The 17478-nt window shown below is 37.8% G+C and overlaps 1 protein-coding gene across 1 annotated transcript in view; it reads right to left on the bottom strand.

Moving 5' to 3' along the window:
• LOC143409401 (myosin-2-like) overlaps positions 1–17478 on the bottom strand; it is a 75915-nt gene that overhangs the window by 52800 nt on the left and 5637 nt on the right. The gene's annotated exons all lie outside the window — the stretch shown is intronic.

The following is a 17478-nucleotide window of genomic DNA, read 5'->3' on the forward strand; positions in this document are numbered from 1 at the left end:
TCTAGAAGGGTAATTGGATACAGAGCTTCATCTGTCAGTTTACTGAGCCTCGGAAAAGGCAAGAGCTTGGTTTCCTGACTTGTGAATAAACAATTATTCAGCTAAGAAAAACTAAGGTATTTTGTCTTATCCACTTAAGTCTAAGTCAGAGAACTGAAGGAATGGCCCTGCATCAAACCAAAGTGAGTCCATTTGTTTGATTAGCTTACAGATATTTTCATTTGTCAAGCATCCCAAAAATAATACCTGAGAATATTAGTATTGTATATTTGATATCAACTAATAATAATTAGACAATTTATTTTATATTTACTTAATAGAAATAAACATGTCTTGTGCAGAAATTTCTTCTTTATTAATTAGTTCATCAAAATATAAGGGTCTTAGGGCTGGGATTGTGGCACAGTGGTAGAGTGCTTGCCTAGCGTGTGTGAGGTACTGGGTTGGATCCTCAGCACCACATAAAAATAAATAAATGAAATAAAGGTCCATCAACAACTAAAAAAAAGAAAATTAACAAAAATATAAGGGTCTTAGCCAAGGACTTAAGATATCCCTACTGAAATGTTGCCTTTGCAATGCTACTCCTGAAAGAATGAAATAGGTTCATATGAAGGAGAAATACTTAATTTTAAGAAATGAAAGATATCTGCTTTAATGAAAAAAAAAAATGTCCTTATTTCTCTTGGGGGCTTTACTGTGTCTCTTCTCTTTACTGAGACATGTCCTGAGCAGAGTGCTAAGTAGAGTGTTACCCTTGGGAGGCTCAAAATCAGCCTGGTGAAAGATGACTGATGTTGAAAGACAAACCACCCTCATATGGAACTTGTAAATTTGAGCTGGGGACACATTTGTCACATAGCGACCTTGAAGTAAACAGAGTAGCTCCCCCCACCCACCAGAACTAGGATTTTCATTTGCCAGTGGGGTTGGATTAGAAGATCTTCCTGGTGTAGTGTGTCTCTAGCCCTCTGTGGCCCATGCCCCTGCCTCTGCCTTTTAAAAGTGCCTTGGCAAGGGATTCTCAGATAGGTCACATCTTTTAAGAGGGCAACTAGGGAGTATCTAAAATGCCCCAAATCACTTAAAATGCACAAACCATTTGGGCAAGCAGTTCTACTTTTAGAAATTTAACTTGCCCACTTAGTTGCACAGGTGCACCGTCATGCACACACAAGATTCAAGGTATCAGTGTTTGTAATAGGGAAAAAACACGATCTACTCATCATTATGAAAATTAATTCAAAGAAATACTAATCAATATTTTAAAATACGAGATCTACATGTGTTCTTATCTGCATAAGGGCAAATATTTTTCTTCCTCCCACTTTCTGCATTTAAAAAAGTACTTAGGCACATATAGGTGCTAATAACTTTTTTAAGTGAATAAAGGAATAACAAACGAGTGTCTCTCAAATGAGTTTGAAGATACCTATTATAAATTTCCCAAAAGATACCCTGTATTTCCCAAGGCCTTTTCATAATTGGATCTTTGGTCTTTTCCATCTGCAATTGAAGGAGGTATGAATATTTTATACTCCCCTGACCTTGAAGAATATATGGTTTTGGTTAGTGGCAATAAAGCCTAATCCCAAATCCTGCTATCACCCCCTGGGGACACAGAGGTGGAGGCTGGGAAAGGGCCATTGAATAAGCACCTGCAAACAGATTCACAGTTAAAGCATTCCACAAAAACTGTGCTCAAGGCTACAGGCAGCTTTGACTAGGCTTGAAAAGTGAATATGTGGGAAATTACCAGCTGTTTCATTTAAAAACATTTAACTTGATTTCTTGTTAGTTTTAACATAAACTCTTTAGCTCAGCAAAGTTCACTCCTTGAAGAAGATGAAATCATTCCAAAGAATATATGTTTGCAGTGATCATGATGGAATTTTACTTTTTCATATCAGGGAGTGTGAAAATACTTGGTGAAAAGAGTAATTTAAAAATGTTCTTTCCCAAAATTAATAAAGTAAGAGATTTCAAAGTCCTCACATTAACTAATTGTTACCTGTATTTTGATAGGTTGGAAAACACAATTTCATTTCACTTTGCTAGTTTATTTCTTTGCCTTTATGTATATTTTTATTTTCTATTCTGTATATTTAAATAAAGCACCTGGGGGAAGGTGTTATCCTCTTATAGGATTTTGAAATTTATAGCCTCACACAAGTCCTTTATAGAGGAACATATAATGCCTAATAAATATATCCACACCTGTTGGTTAAAGATACACATGCAGAAAATAAAACTGTTGCTCACTTTCCTTTGCATGTTCGTGAGAGCATTTAAGGATTTGTTTCAAAAGAACTGCTGAAAATATGGAAACTTGACATCATCATAAAACTTGCTGAGATGCTGGGTGCTGTATTTCCAAGAACACTCCCTCAGCACCCTAGATAAGCCAAGTCTTGGCAGTTCCTCTTACCAGTGAAATACGTACAATTCTACTATGCTCCAACTTACAAACTTATGAGAGTATAGCTTCTGATTGATAGATATAAGGCTGTGGGATCATGGTATTGATGGCCCTACAGACTTCTAATTGGGGGAAACAGGTTTGAAAGAGATTAGCCATGTCATTGCTTATCATCAGTTGATTCTGCTTCCATCTCTCCTGTTTTGTTTGTGTAAGAGTGAAAGGAATAGGATTTGTTCAAGAAGAAAAGAGACAGAGCCCCCACAGAGTGAGAGGGGACTGGATAGGGGTTGCCCTCTCTGTGTTCTTAACAGACTAAAGGGAGAATGTTTAGAAATGTATTGGAGATTTGGACTTCCTCATGTGAATGAAGCTCAAATCTCCTTGTGTCATTTAGATTGTTCTGTAGCAATTAGTTTTTGTTGGTGGTGGTGATTTTTTTTTTTTTTTTTTTTTTTTTTTTGCTTTCTAAGGCTTTCAGATCTAATATATTTTATTTTTTAATAGACTATTCTTTCAAAGTTTTAGATTTACAGAGAAACTAGTAATACAGCAAGTTCCCATATACCCTGCACCTGGTTTCCCTAATTACTAACATCTTAAATTAATATAGTTTATTTATTACAATGAAAAAACTATTTTGGCCCACTATTATTAATAAAAAGTTCACAGTTTATTTATATTTCCTTAGTTTTGGTCTAATACATTTTCTGGTTCAGCCATCTAGGATATGATGTTATATTTGTTGTCATGTGACCTTAGGTTTCTCTTGCTTTTGATGACCTCAACTGTTTTAAGGAGCAATTGTTTTTGTATTTTACAAGATAACTCCTCTATTTTCTGATATTTTTCTCATGCCTAATGTTACAGGCTTTGGGTACAAAGATCTCAGAGGTGAAGTACCATTGTCATTACATCACATGCCATCCTCATAACTTATGATTGGTTATGATGACTGGGATCCCCTGGTTGAGGTGGGATTTGTCAGGTTGTCCAACAATGCTACTCTTCTTTCACCCTTTCCATATTGAATTTTTAGAAGGAAGTCACATGGTCAACCCATCTTAAAAGAGTGAAAATTTATACTCTCATTCCTCGAGGGCAGAGTACCTACATGTCATCTGGAATTCTTATACATGGGAAATTGGCCTCTTCTCTACTGTTTATTCATTTATTCACTTATTTATTTGTATTAGTACAAAGTCATGGATATTTATTTTATTCTTTGGGTTGTAATCCAATACTACCTTACTTATTTTGTTACTCAAAATAAGCATTTGAGCTTTTTTGCTCAAAATTTTCCAATACCAGGAGCTCTTCCAATTGGCTACCGTGCCCCTTTTACAACAGTCTCCCATTGTTGTATATTAGGGTTATTTATTTTTTTTGTTTTATTCCTTTACTTTCTGGCATTTCAAGGTGTTCCAGGCTCATCTCATATAGTTATTTTCTCAATCCTTAATTCAGCTACTCTCTAAGGAACCCTGGTTCTCTTTATTGAATAATGGTTTTAGAAACCAATGTCTGGGCACTAGATGTGCTCATTGCTACTGGGTTGCCACAGAGCAAGTAAATGTATGTGTGTAGGCTAATGTGATTTTTTTTTCTAAGTTGCATAGATTAAGGTTCACTTTTTGTGCTATATGCTTTGTGTGTTTTGAAAAATAAATAATGTCATTTATTTACCATTAGAGTATCATACAAAAGTAGTCTTACTGGATTAAAAATACCCCTTATTTCACTTGTTCACCCTATCCTCTCTTAAAAGCCCCTAGAAACCACTGACTATTTTCACTATCTCTATAATTTTCCCTTTTACAGAATGTCATATAATTGGAATCATTCAGTATGTAGCCTTTTCCAACTTTTTCTCACAATATGCATTTAATTTTCATGTCTTTTCATATTATCTATTTTTATTGCTCAATAACATTCCATCATATGGATGTACCATTTTGTTTATCCATTCAATTATTGAGGGACATCTTGACTGCTTCTGCTTTTGGTGATTTCATAAAACTAAACATCCGTGTATAGGTAGACATAAGTCTTCATTCCTTTTTGATGTGAAACTTACATTACGTGAATGTTTTTAATGATGGGGATGGAGTGATGATGGGGAAGGAGAAATCATTTTCCCGTGGTTTACAGACTTTTAACTTTTACCAAACTTCTTCAAATGACCATATTATTTACATTTATTCTATTCTTCTACACTCCCCTTAGTTTTAACACCAAGCAGCTATAGTAAAGCAGTCAACTTATGGCCAGGAATAGGTAGTTTTCAATAATATCTATTTGAGTATGAATACCTCAAGCATGACAAACAAAGAAATCCACAAAGTGGTCTTTTTCTAGCTACCTGAGCAAAATCTACCTGCTGCAAGGAACATCAAATGAGAAATTCTTCAGTGGAATTTCAACCGATTTATTCTGGATTTCCTGTTTAAATGATGGAGGTCTACGTCCTGCCTACATTTTTATCCCACCTTTGTTGGTCTTTTCCCTGTCCCCAGTTCCATGGATAGTGCTTTTATCATGCCAACACTTGGATTTCCCTCTAATAACAGACTTCTGGTATGATTGAGGCAGGCGAATAGAAATCTTCAACATTAGTTGAATTGTGGTGTTTGCCTAATGCTGTCTATTGGAGAGGTGAGACCTATCTATCTGAGGTCTATCTGAGGGCATTTTCTATGCTCAGAGGAAAGAACCAATTGCAACAAAATGCTAAGAATTCAAGAAGAGAGAATCACCATATAGGAATCCAAGGATAAGCACTCACTGGGGAGTATCAGTTGCTTTTATAAACTCATTACCTCTTTCTTTTCTAATAGTCTTACTGTTTGTTATAGGAAGTGATCCTTATGGTGGTGGGGAAGCATATAATGGGGATTAGCTTGTGTACTATTGAACTAGTTTTTTAGCTATAAGAGCCTCTGTCAAATTACTTCCTTCAATGTATACCTGAAGCACTTTTGCTAGTCTCAGGATGTCAGCAGATGTCATATTGTAAGAAAAAACCCCCCAGATTCTCTATACCAGACTTGTTTATATAATCCATGGCTGCCTGAGACCCCCACAAGAAGCTACATCTATTACTGAAAGGCTAAAATTCTTGCAATTCTACCTTGAAAGCCTCCATTCCAAATCTCTTTCGGAGTGTGATTTGTATTTTATATATAATTTGCTAAATCACTTTATTTTTAAATACACACACAGTATTCAAAATTACTTTTGTAAAGACATGCAATGAGGTATGTGTTTGGCACATATCGTCATCCTTGTTCTATAGGAAATTGAAACTGGATTTGTTTATAGATTAAATAAAATGTTAATCTAAAAGCATAATATCAGTCTACAACTTTCTAATGATATCACCTTTGACTTTGAAATAATTCTTTGATTCATTTTGAAATAGAGCCAATTGCCCAGGCTGGCCTAGAACTTGCAATGCTTCTGCCTCAGGCTCCCAAGTGACAGGAATTATAGGAGTGTGCCATAATGCCCAGCCAGAGCTGTGGTCCTTTAGAATGAATAGGAACCTCCTATATTTCACATCAAGGCCTACAGGGGATGCCTGACTTTCCACAGTGACCCAGCAGCAGGATTGATTCCTGCTTCTACGGAGCCTGATCCAGTGAGCTTTTCCTTATTTGGCAATAAATTGTTATTTTTGTTTTAAAAAGCAAAAGCTTTTATTTAAGTCCTTTAGTTTCTGATAAAGAAGCCATCAAAAACTAAAGGACATTTAAAAATAATGTCATATAATAGCCAGAAAAACATTGTATGTGTGAAAAGCAAAATTTTAATATTCATTTTTAAAACGGACTATCTTTCAAGTCAAAATAGATGTCTAACAATGATCTACAATGATGCCCTATTCCTTTGCAGCTGATAAAAATGTTTCTCTTTTCTATCCTTAAAAAGGGCAAAGACCCCCAAAATTTGTCTTTCATTGTATAATGAAGTAAGTGAAGGAATAGAGGTGATTTCTAAATACTAGATATTATGACTCCGTGGCTTTTAAATAGTGACAGATTCTATCAAAGGGCTACTTAGAATTCCCTGTGGCCTGGTGGTACTCAAAGGTGGTCCACAGGCCAGCAACATGAACATGACTTGGGAGCTTATTGGAAAGGCAGCATCTTTGATTCTGCCTCAGCCTGCTTTTTTAGAATCTTCATTTAACAAGATTCCCCAGTGATTCCTATGCACAGTAACACATTTTTCCTACTCTGATGTCCTAAATTCATATTTAAGGCAGAGAAAATTATTTGAAAAATTTGAGACTCTCATAAGAAAATAAGAATAGCAGAGAAGGGTTTTATCTCCTATCATACTACTTCATAGACACATAATTAATGCATCCCTAAAGTGAATAGTCAATCTCTTTACCCTTATCTCCCCTGACCCCTTACCACCATTCTACTTGATACTTAAAGCTATCCTGAGGCAAATACTTGTGTACAAACCAATCTTACCTCTTACCTTTTTCAGGGCTGGAGGGGGGATCAATAGCCTATGAAAGCTGCAGATTACATCAAATGAGCTCATGCTAACTTCATCCAGTGTCTTCATTAATGACAGCTTTGAAGACACAGATATAAAATAGGAAAATATATTGAGTCAGCCGTGCAATCCTGAAAAATGAGATGCTATTTAGTGTAGCAGAACGCAGGAATCTCTAAAATTAATTCCTATATATGGATTTTTGGTTGTCATTCATATGTCAAACACTGAACTGTAACTCATGAGTCCCAAGGATAATGACCTGTCAACAGAATGACTAGAGGTAACAATACATTTCAATATATTTTAAATACACTCTGAACAAAATGCTCAAGTAAACAAAGTTACTTTGATCTCCCTATTCCAGACACATCCTGGGCACCCTTGGCAGGCTAATTTTGTTGTTGTTGTTCTTTTGAGATATACATGACAATAGGGTGTGTTTTGATGTATTATACATCCATCAAGTATAACGCCCCCTTCTTGTGGTTATATATGATATGGAGTTACACTGGTTGTGTATTCATATGAGAACATAAGAAAGTTATGTCTGATTCATTCTATTGTCTTTCCTGTTCCCATTGCCCCTTGTTGTAACAGTAAACCTGTGTCTTGTAGGATGTTTAATAATGTCCTGGCCTTCCTCCCTAGAGGCAACCCCCAATATATTGCAACCACAAATATCTCCAGACATTGTCAAATGTCCCATGAGGAGGGGAATTGCCCCTGCTTGAGAATCACTGCCCTATGCTACAGTAAATAAGCATAAAAAAGAAAATGTCTATTCCTTGGTACCTCTGCTGAGACCATGGTCACATGTACTAGGCATGGGGCTTCTACACAGAGGCTGAAAATAATCTGGAATGTTGAAGTTTGAAGATAACTTCACTTAGTACATGAATTTGATTTCTGATCCATCAGTGTTCGGGGATGTTTGATTCTGCCTCTGACATGCACTTGTAACTCAGATAGTAATTTCTTACAGAAGATCATGGGAACTGCTGTTGCCTTCAAAACTTGGAGCTCCTACGAGATAGGATCATTTGGATACATGTAGTGTCCAATCCTCGAGAGCAAAATGGTAACTCTAGTGCTTTACAAGCACAACGACCCTTGGTATCATCCTCCCTGACCATATCCCTAGGCTCTAATGGCCCTTGTAGAGAGAGTCAGCAGCAAATTCCTTATTCCCAGCTATGTTTCAGCAAGTCCTCCAGTTAGGGGGTGAACTATAGGAAGAAACAGTGATAGATTAAAACTTAATCATTATCTTAAAATCCTCTCCAGCTCCGAGATTCTACTTCAGGTCCAAATGTCCTCTCATATCACCTTTTGACTTTTGAAATAGTTGTTTTATTTCATTTTGAAACAGGGTCTCTGCTAAACTGCCCAGGCTGGCTTAGAATTTTCAGGCCCCTGGAATTCATTTAAGCACCAATTCAAAGAGTTTCTTCTGCCATCTTCACACTGGTCCATGCTTCAACCTTTTTCTGAGATACAGGTATGTCTAAACTTTAAAATTTCTTCTTAGAAGTTAGTTGGATCACTTCTTGTTCTTTTGTTCCACCATAGACCCCTTCAATCTTCTGAGTTCATTTGTTTTATTTGCCTTCCATTTCTCCTCTCTACCTGCTTTCTGCCCGAGATCTGTTTGGTTTTAATTTGTCCAACTGATCATCCATGACGTGCTCACTTTCCCAAGCTACTTAAGTGGAAGAAGATACCATCTCCATCACTACTCCTTCCCTCCCTTTCTGATAGTACAGCCAGCTTTCTGATGGTCTGACTGTGAGCACCAATGTCACTGTTCCCCTTTCCAGAACTCTGTGCCTCTTGGCTGGGGTGTGCTTCTTTCCACAGCTCTTCATGCTCATTGCATTTATTCATATTCATCTTTTCTTAATCATATTCATCAAAGTGGGAAAATTATATCTTCTAATGTTTGGTGTTTATATCCTCATTATTTGTGGATTTCATATTTGCAAATTCACCTACTTATCTGTAACCCTCAAATCAAAGCTCACACACTTCTGTTGTTATTCAAAGACATGTTTAGGGCAGAGAAAACATTGGTTTGGCAAACTCACATGTTCTAAACTGAGGTCAAACAAGATGACACTGACTTTCTTATTTCAGCTCTCAAATTGTGAACAAGTGTCCTTTTTGTGTCTATTTAATGCTACTTTTGGAAGAATTTTTGTGCTTTTTGCTGGTCATTTTTTTCTTTTTGAAATGATTCCCATGGGCAGAGTCAAGCGCTGTCTGATGTCCCTTAAGTGCCAGAAGCCTGTGCCTTATGGAGAAAATACATGTGTCATTCAGGCATGTTGACCATGAGTTCAATGTTAATGAATCTAGAATGTATATTAAAGAAAGTGTCTACAAATAGAAACATGCATAAAACAAGGTTATGTATTGGTCAGTTGGTGAAAATGTTGTGACCAGAGGCTCACAGGAATGAAATCCAGCATTTCCAGTAGGATCAATGGTTCAGTATTCGCTAATTCATTGTTTACGTGACTTTATAGAACTTAACTATAGCAAATAATAAGAAATAACTGTATTTATGTAAGAGAGCCCCTTGAAAGATACAAACAAAGCTGGTAACATCAGTTTCTCCAAAGAGCAAAACCAGGTATCCTGGGAGTAGAAATGGGAAGGGACTCTTTACTACAGTGTCTTTTGTGATTTTGTGCTGTATAACTGTATCCATCAAAAAATCAAATATAAACTTGAAAACAAACGCAAATAATAAAATGAAAAAAAAAATAATCACATTTCTCTTCATTCTTAGGACAACGAACCCACTCCTACCAAAAATCCAATCTATCATAGGACACCTGTATGTCTTTGCTGGTCTGCCCTGCCCTGCCCTGCCCTGCCCAAGCCCTACTCTTGCTTATCTTCAGTGCTGCTTCTCATTATGCCATAAGGGAACATGTCAGGTTCTCCATCTGGTCTACCCATTGCTCCTGCAGAGTACTCAGCACTTCAGATACATTGTTGTTTCTTGTTTCCTTTTGCTCTCCAGAACCATCTCTCTCCTATCTACCTAGCAACGTTCTGCTTTTCCTTCAAAATATTCAAAGGTTTTCTTGACTAAGCCACTCAAAGAGATTTTTCTCTTTTGCTTGTTGGATCTCCTTAGAGTTTTCTATCACCTACAGTCTTAACCACCTGAATTTATTAGTTGCCTTTAAGTTTCACATCTCTTCTTATCCATTCCATATTCTTGAAGGCAAGATTGGGATCTTTCTTTGAACTCCTCTAGTGACTTGCGTGTAATAGACATGCAATAATGTTGAGTGTTTTATTGATTATCTTTTATCATTTGGTACCAAAATATTTTTCATGCAGTCTTTCTTTCTAGGCAAATTCCTATCCTATTATGTAGAAGTGAAGCAGCCTGGGCAATTAAGTTTTAGCAGTAGTAGGAAGATGTGGTTTAGAGGTATGGGAAAGACTTGAGTAATCTATAGGACAGGTGAAAGTGGAATTGTTCCATCAGTCAGGGGCTGGAAATAGTGGTATTGATCTAGAAGCTATAATTTAATTTGAAGTCACAAGTGGGGAAAGATTTGGGTATAGATTTGTTGAGTTCCTACCAGATTGGGCACTGTCTATGACACCTAATAAACCTTGATATTTTACACAAGCCTGTTAGGTAGTAATTAATGAAGTCTATTTCATAGATGAACAAATGGAAGCTTAGTAAGTAGCCTAAGCATTATGCAACTGGTAAATTGCAGAATTGAGATAAGAACCCAGATCTTAAGGCCCACAACATTGTGCTGCCCTGGAATAGAACACAGAATAAACATTTTGAACAAATCTTAACTTTTCCAGGGGGTGTGGTATAAACTCACAGAATTGTGCCTCTGGATAAAACACAAGGAAAGAATGCTTTCAGATAACCCTAGAAAAAGCATTGTGCAACTATGATATGCTGTAAAGGAGAAGGAAATAGAGGTATGGGAAAGACTTGAGTAATCTATAGGACAGGTGAAAGTAGAATTGTTCTTTGTCTCTCTTCATATCACCTGTATCAGCCAGCAATGGTTCTCAATCCTGGCTGGACATCAGATTCACCATGGGAACTTAAAATGTCCTCATAGGAAGGCATCCAATGTGATTAGTCTGGGAGGACCGTGGAGGGGAACAAAACTCTACAGATTCTATTGTTCAACCAGAGTTGAGAACCACAGATATAGGACAATTGAAAGGTACATATACCAGGCAGTTTCTTCAGTGGTTTTAAAATCTGGTTCCTGGACCAGATGCAAAGCATCACCTTGGAACATGCTAGAAGGCACATTCACAGACCCCACCTAGACTCCCTAAATCAGAAAGTCTGGGGAGGGAGCTCATTAATCATGTCTTAACCCCCCTGCATGATGCTGCTGTGCAGCAGGGTGACAGAATCACTGTCTCTCTTGGAACAGACATCCACTACAGAGGAAAGACAAATAGTCAATAAACATATGAAAAGAGTCTGAACCTCACAGCCAATGAGATGCAAATGAAATAACAAAGAAATATACTTTTGATCTTTCATATTGGCAAAAATAACTCCAAAGATTAGTAATATCTAGTGTGACAGGAGGAAACCACTAGAACAACTTTCTAAAGGCAGGTCAGCAGTTGAATTAAAAATTAAAAATGCATATCACAAACAGTTGCCTTTTTGGCTTCTCTTGTATTGGTTCATAAAATGACTCATACAAATCATTCCATTATTTGCAAAGGGAGAAAAAAGAACCTAAGTATTCATCAATAGAGGAATGGCTAAGAACACTGACCACAGACTTACTGTGGAGTACTATACAACAGGTGAAAAAGATGAAGGAGGTTTATAAGACACATGTGAAACTATGCTCCAGACACTGTGTAATGCAAAGGCAAGTTGCAGAAATACATGGAAAATACAGTACCATTTAGCATAACAGCACACACTCAAATACTCTATATTTTCTCTGTGTGTGTGTGTAATTATGAAAATGTATACAAAAATATAAGAATTATTATCTTTGTAGAGAGCAAGAGCAAGGGAGACAGATCTGGAACTGGGGTATGGACAAAAAGAAACTTTAGCCATATTTGTAATTTTTAAATTTCTCTTAAGATTATGCATTCAAGCATTTCTTAAGCAATAAAATATTAGTTTTTGAGAGTGAAAAAAAATTCTTTGGATGTAATATGCCAAAATAATGGTTTGTAATAATTTCTTGGTTGTGGATCTCTGAGGTGAAAGTTTTCCCCAGTATGGTGGTACACAAATCTCAGCTACTCAGGAGTCCAGGGACTACAAGTTCAAGGCCAGCCTAGGCAACTTAGAGAGACCCTGTCTCAAAATAAAATTAAAAAAAAAAAATTCTACAAAGGCATGAAAATTTTTGTTCAATTTTAGGGAATCTCTAGAAACCCTGAAAACCACTCATAGACCCTCTACAGCTTCTTGACCCCAGTTGGAGAGTTTCCAAGCTGTGTGATCTCTGAGCATTGTAAACAATTTTACTTTTCTCCCCTGGGCTCCATGACCCTTCTTCATGGTGGTGTCCCGAAGGAGTCATAATGTCTGACAGCTATTTTTATGAGCGTCAGCAGCTCTTCTCCCTCAGATTAAATTTCCCCAGAAGGTAGATTTTCGCTGACATCTTAATACTTGGAAAGGAGCAGATGATCCTTGAGGAGTGAGTGAATACAGCATATGGTTTGCTGAGCTGCAAACAGAAGCTGATCTGTGGAAAGGAAGCTTCAAGGGTTACACATTTGCTTTTAGACATCATCAGGTTCTTTTTTAAGTTCTGCAATGTCATTCCCCCTTCACTTTCACAGAGCACCGTTTGCAGTGTTTCCACTCAGCTATTAAGGCAGAGTCATATATATATATATATATATATATGAAATGAACAAGAAAAGAATGTCTTTCAACTCTAAAATTTAATTCAATATTCCTTCCACTATTCCAAAATGATTGCAGAAGAAGATTTTTATTTGCCCTCCTGTAAACTACTTTAATTTTTTTTTAAATGGCAAAGCTAGTCCTCATAAAAGTGAAGCTCCTTGGTAACCTCCTTTTTATTGTCCCAGAGTTACCAATAGATTCATAGTCCTTGAGTCTGATTAACTGGGTGTACCTGCCTTTGCTATGAATGCCTTGCATACAGGATCCCCAAGGAAGCACTGCCACCCTCATGTCTCTGTGCCCACCCAGTCACCATTGCTCTTCATCCCTTAACAGGTTTGAGAGAGTCCTGGACAAGTTACCTATGACTAGATTTATTTCTCCTTTCTTTAACTTCCAATGCCTGCACTTACATTCAAACTAGGAAAAGAGAGGCTTAAATCGGATATATTGTTGTCTAAGAAATTTTTTATAGTCATTTGTTAAAAACATGATAGATTTTATTCAATAGGGATGCAACTGGATATTCTTGAGCCTTTCCACCTTTTGGAGAATAATTTCTGCTGCTGGCATTGGGACCTCTCCGTGGGCTGCATTAGCCTGTCTTGGGGCCTCACTTCCCACTGCTCACTCCTGAACTCTTGCTCCCAGCCACACTGGTGAACTTTCCCCTATGAAAATCCTTTTCTGCCTCTGAATCTTTGCTCATGTCCATTTACCTGCTCTTATATGGCCCCAACTATGTTCATCTTTTTGATTCATTATAATCCAGACCCAAATCTAGATCTTTTCAGAGAGAATTCACTAATCAATCCTATCAGCGGCCCACAATGCAACAGCTTTGAATGTTTGTAAAACCTTGTCTCTTCTACTCCTAAGGTCTTCTCTGCAGAAGGTTGCACTGGACCTGCCCTCCACAAACAGCACTTAGGACATTCCAGGCATTCTTTAAATTCTGAGAATATGAATAGCATTTTATTCCTATGTGTGTATATTCAAGTGTGTAAGATGGGAAAAACAAGTAACAAATTCATACAATAATTTCAGAGAGTGAAGGAAATAAAGCAAGGTGATTGGTAAATGGCTGAGGAAGAGAGAGGTAACATTAGATAAGATGTGAGTGTAGCACTTTCTGATGAGAAAGCATTTGAGTTGAAATTTATATGATAGAAGGTGCTGGTCATGCAAGCATCAGGGGAAAGAGCATTCCAGACAGAAGGAATAGCACATGTAAAGGCCCTGAGGCAGGGAGGAGCTTGACATATGGATGATTACAGGCTTCTTCCAGGCAAAAGATTTTTTTTTTTTTTTTTATGTCTGTATGTCCTCTATAGCATCTAGCACACAGCAAGGCAATCAGCTGCTAAATTGTAAGTGCTACCACAGGTGATTCCATGCCCACCTACCTTTCTGTAACTGGCACAGTGATTGGTACATATTAGGTACTACTATTAATGAATGAGAAAATGAGTTTTCCTTGAGTGACTGATTACCATATCTCTGGTCTGACAGCACTTTTGTAGCCAGAATGAACAGGGGAACTCCACCTCCTCAATGTGAGTCTAGCTCCTTTCAGATATCTGGCATCTGTGATTTAATGCCATTCATTCAAGGGAGTAGGAACAGGGCACTTCCTTTCTGGAGGAACATTGTTCAGATAAGTGCAATAGCATAGAGAAAATTGGGGGGACTTTTAGAAGCTGTTCAATAAACTGGGGGCAATTCTGCTTGGCTCAGCAGGTGGGAAGCCAGCTGGAAGTTACCATATTTAAATTTTACCTAAGTAATTATGGGGGAATGCAGTGTGACCAGTCCCTGCTGTCCCCACTGTAGGAGTTCCAAAGCTGGTACCTCTTTTAAGCTTTTGGAATGTAGATAAAGCATTCCATCATGTTAGCAGGGCACCATTTTACCTCCCCTGCTGCTGGGTTTATTGTTGTACTAATTCCAGGACTTCCTTCTGGCTCCTCTCTTACATTCTCTCATGGAGAAGCCTGTGTTACAGTCATTCAAAGTAATCCCTGCTGGGGGTGCTGGGGTGGTGTCTTCAGTGTATGGAAGAGACTATCCATTCACAGAAAGTTTTCTTTCTTTCTTTCTTTCTTTCTTTCTTTCTTTCTTTCTTTCTTTCTTTCCTTCCTTCCTTCCTTCCTTCCTTCCTTCCTTCCTTCCTTCCTTTCTTTCTTTCTTTCTCTCTCTCTTTCTTTCTCTCTCTCTTTTTTCTTTCTTTCTTTCTTTCTTTCTTTCTTTCTTTCTTTCTTTCTTTCTCTCTCTTTTTTTCTCTCTCTCTCTTTCTTTCTTTCTTTCTCTCTCTCTTTTTTCTCTTTCTTTCTTTCTTTCTCTCTCTCTCTTTCTCTCTCTCTTTCTCTTTCTTTCTTTCTTTCTTTCTTTCTTTCTTTCTTTCTTTCTTTCTTTCTGCAGTGCTGGGGATCAAACCCAGGGCCTCCCCTGTGCTAGGCCAGTGTTCTGCCACTGAACTACATTCCTGGCCCCAAGATAGCTTTTTGAGTATATAAAGTTTAATAAAGTATATAACCAAGATTTGTCTTAAAATAACACACCCCCATAAAACCTCACCCTCTCAAAACCACAAGAACAATAAGAGTTGAAAATATAGGCTTACTTTAATTTTCAGTGGAAATGTAAGAAGCATAAAACTATTTTATGTATCTTTGAAATGTTTACATGTAATTTCTCCCTTTGATGTTATGGAGGGGGATTGGTATAGAGTTCTATAAAATGGTAGAGATAATGACCACTTTGTTCAAAGGAAAACAACAAGATTCAAGTGGATGAAACAATTTCTTCCAGTGTAACTACACACGGATTCACCCTACCAAGAGGTCCAATTGTTTGACCTCTGATACTTTTGGATGTTTTAAGGGTTGTATTTTTTGTTTTTACAAATTCTGTCAGTGCTCACTTATTTCCAATCCCACTCTGCTGCTATTGCCACTGCTCTGATACTCCAGACTTGACTACATTCTCAGAGAACATCCAAGTGTTAAAAACTTGCCATGTGACTCATGAGCCAGCTGAAATCCATAGCTACTTGTTTTTGCATAGCTGCATTTATTAGCTAAAGTTTGTTGTTTGTACCAATCATCTTGAAATATTTGTTCCAACAATGAGCTGATATAATGGCTGGAGTGTCCACACTCCAGCCCCTTTTTTTGCCATGTCACAATTAATTACTAAGACAGCAGTGCCTGGGGTAAAGTTGGAGCTTAGATGGACACATGTTACCACTGGACCTAATCATTTGATGCAAGTTTTTGTCAATGGAATTGGGGAAAAGGTTGGACACTGAATTCCCCAAATATTGGCTTCGTGAATCACCCTTAGAGCATTGCCCTGCCTCTAACAATAGAGGCTCTCTGACCTCTCAAAACCCATAGACCAGGTGGTTGATAGGCCAGGAAATCAATGAACCTTGCTATAAACACATTCTGCATCTTCTCTGGTCAGCATAGGAGCTGGTTTGGGATAAGTGGAAAGGCTCTTTTGGCAGCATGGAGGTACATCCAGAAGAATTATCATTTGCCAAGCGATTAGAATAAACCTTGTTTCTAGTTGGTATCTGTTTATTTCCAGAAGAAGCAGTTTTCCCTCTCTTTCAAGTGGTCCCAGGAAGAAAAGAATGACTAGTCAAAAGACAGTCCTCTTGAATTTTATGGAATCTTCCCATTAGACCTTTATGTATCATCAGATCCAGTTTTCAGAATATGCTTCCCATCCTAGAGTACTTTTCATAAAAAAATATAATAATAATAATTCACAGTTAGGAAATTACAGCCTAAGGCTGAGGGTTTACCCAGTGAGCTGACACTCATTCTGACTTAGGTCTGACCTTTTCTTCCTTTGTGATTTGGGTGGTGTGACCCCCCAGTCAAAAATTGTGAGCTGTAGAGTCTACAGTGCAAACTAAATCCCACTTCACCATCCATCTTCCAAGTCCTAGTTGTCTGTTTCAATTTAACCCCATTGTATGCATTTACTCATACAACAAATATTTGATCACTCAATAAGCATCTACTACAATGGTGCTGATACTTACTGTGAAGGTAGAAAGGGCAAAAGTAAACAATGATTGCCTCCATAGAGTTGGGTTGGAAAGAGAATTATGAACAAAATAATAAACAGCAATATGGAAGGGGCTAGATGTGAAACTCTCACCCAGTGTGGCAGAACCAAAGGAAAAGTAATTCTTACATGGCTAGGAAAGCCTTCTGTGAGGAGGGGACAGGATCGCAATTGATTTTTCAAAGAGGAATTTGTCCAAAAAAAATTAAGGAGGAACATTTCCAGCAGGTGGAAGACAGGACCTGTCCAGAGGCCCGTACAGAGGTCTCTAGAAAAGCTTAGGAAGGCGGGAGGGGGGGGGGGCGGGGGGAAGCCAGTGGTTCAGGATGGCAATCGTATAGAAGACCGGGAGAATAAATGCAGAAGAATCTGGAAAAGGTGATAGAGATGGAAGAAAAGGCTCTTCAAGGGCTGGGGATGTGACTCAAGTGGTAGCGCGCTCGCCTGGCATGCGCGAAGCACTGGGTTCGATCCTCAGCACCACATAAAAATAAAAGATATTGTGTCCATCTAAAACTAAAAAATAAGTATTAAGAAAAAGGCTCTTCAATTAGTCTAG

The sequence above is a fragment of the Callospermophilus lateralis genome, chromosome 11 (genome assembly GCF_048772815.1).
Source record: "Callospermophilus lateralis isolate mCalLat2 chromosome 11, mCalLat2.hap1, whole genome shotgun sequence".
In the NCBI taxonomy this organism is placed as follows: domain Eukaryota; kingdom Metazoa; phylum Chordata; class Mammalia; order Rodentia; family Sciuridae; genus Callospermophilus; species Callospermophilus lateralis.